At 54.4% G+C, this 2,063-nt stretch overlaps 1 long non-coding RNA gene across 1 annotated transcript in view; it reads right to left on the reverse strand.

Annotated features, from left to right (window-relative positions):
* Positions 1-402: 402 nt before the first annotated feature.
* Positions 403-2,063, reverse strand: part of LOC114007333 (uncharacterized) — a 5,296-nt gene continuing 3,635 nt past the window's right edge. The window contains exons 2-3 of the long non-coding RNA XR_003548959.1: positions 1,515-1,648; positions 403-1,340 (exon numbers count right to left, since the gene is read on the reverse strand). This is a non-coding gene — a long non-coding RNA (uncharacterized LOC114007333). The remainder of the gene's footprint in view (positions 1,341-1,514; positions 1,649-2,063) is intronic.

Genomic DNA, 2,063 nt, shown 5'->3' on the forward strand with positions numbered 1-2,063 from the left:
CCTAGCAAGTGCACATCCTAAGACACAAACTGAAAAACAACTTTCAGGGTCCTACAGATGATTTCACGTGGCATCTGTGACCACATCACCTGCAGGCCACCCTCGGGGTCTTAGTAAGCAATGTGCCAGATGATCATCTGATGATTCCTTGTTAAACGTGACTCTTTTTATTTATTTATTTATTTTTTTGGAGAGGTTTTTTTCCATAGGGCACGTGTGCTCACTGGCGAGACACAGAACAAGAGTGAGAAGTCATGCCCCAGGAGGACGGCCATGCCGCAGCCCCTTCTCCATTCTCCTCCGGAGATTTTGGGCACGCACACACACACGTGCCCGGCATGATTTTCAAGCCCCTGTGTCCAGGACTCAAACCACAGCCGACTATGTGGGAGTCCAGTGCCTTAACCACTAGGCAACCTGCTGGCCCCAAATTTGACTATTTAAAAACATTTCTCGTGGAAATTCCCAAACAGACATAAAAACGCAGAGTGGTAGGACAGACTCCATGTGTCCGTGATCGGGTTTCAGCAATTACCCAACAGCTCCGTCGATCTTGGCGAAGAATTTAAGTCAGTTTGTAGATCCACATATGGGGTGACCAGATTGTCAGGGACACCGCCAGACACCATTGTCTCTTCTCTGTCTCGCTCATGCTGCGAAAGGAAGCGGATGAGGACATGCTGACTGACTGGTCAGAACACCTGCCCGCAGCCACGCATGGGCTCCAGAGACAGCAACGAACACCACGGGACCCCGTTTGGAGGGACATGGGTCAGGATGTGGGAGAGCCAGGACCAGCTGAAAGATTTCAGAGCTGGTGGAGGAATTCGAGCCTGGTGACTGCACGTGGCCAGGGCACTGCCTGCGTCCTCACAATTACGGTATTTTTACCTAATAACCCACAACCCAAACTCAACAGCAGGGTTAGATCCGTTCCCAGCGTCAGCCTCATTGTGGCTTGCTGCTCCTTAGAGTGGGTTCCCACTTCGTGGTCCATGTATGAGGAGTGCCATCTTGGCCTTCAGTTCCGCTTCAGCTGGGCCATGGCTCTCCAGGACGCCCACGGTCACCTTGTGTGGAAGGCGCGTTTGGTTTTCAGCAAATATTAAACTCTAATAGCTGCCTTTTTTTTTTTTTTTGGTCTCCAAGAAACAAACTGATTGTGAAAGGAGGATATTCAGAAACATAAGATAGATCTGTCCATTTTCTCTCCGTGACGACGGAGAGGAACATCCCTTTCCGATGACACCAGCAAAACAAACACGAGGTGGCCCCACATCAAAGCTGCAGAGGGGTGGGTGTCAGCTGAGCGCCAGGACTTGGAGTGCCGTGCACGGCCCCTAGCATTAGGGTGAGAGTTGCGTGTTAATTTGAGGCCGACAAACCTGTGTTGCTTTGCCCTTAAGCAAAGTCTGGGAGATATTGGGCATGCACAGCAGCAGCCCTCTCCCGCCCGGGGTGGCTCAGGACACAGCCCCCGGCCCCGACTTATGACAACTCATGTGAAACGTTACCACCGGGCAAGGCTTCCTGGAGACTCAGCGTCCACGGTGTCTCCTGGGGCTGATTACAGTAGCACTCTCTGGCCTCACGGAGCAAGCTTCCAGGTTCCCTGCAGGAAAGCAGGCGTTCACAAGCGACCAGGAACCTGTGAGAACACGCCTTGTGTCGTAAGCAGGATGTGTGTTGTAAGCAGGCCTTTCAAGCGTAGGCTCCGGCTATGACCGCGGCTCTTTCTGCTCGTTTCTTACGTATGTGGGAGGGGCACCCCGACGGGGTCCTCACACCACGATCCACCCCGCCTCAGCCTGCCAGGACCACCTGCATGTGCACACGTGCCTGGGGCGTACAGGGAGACAGGACGCCGGCCCAGGACCTGCCCACGGGGCCTCAGTCCTGTACACTGTCTCTCATCCTGCCCACCGGCTAGATAGAGAAGCGGCTGTGGGCGGGCCTGTCACCCAGCCGGCAAGTGCTGGAGCTCGGTTCTGAACCCACAGGAGTGGGATGCCAGGGCCCTGCTCTGCCATAGCACGTGCTCCCACGGGAGCCACTCACAGATG

Source organism: Tupaia chinensis, unplaced genomic scaffold, assembly GCF_000334495.1.
Source record: "Tupaia chinensis unplaced genomic scaffold, TupChi_1.0 Scaffold000159_1, whole genome shotgun sequence".
Taxonomy (NCBI): domain Eukaryota; kingdom Metazoa; phylum Chordata; class Mammalia; order Scandentia; family Tupaiidae; genus Tupaia; species Tupaia belangeri.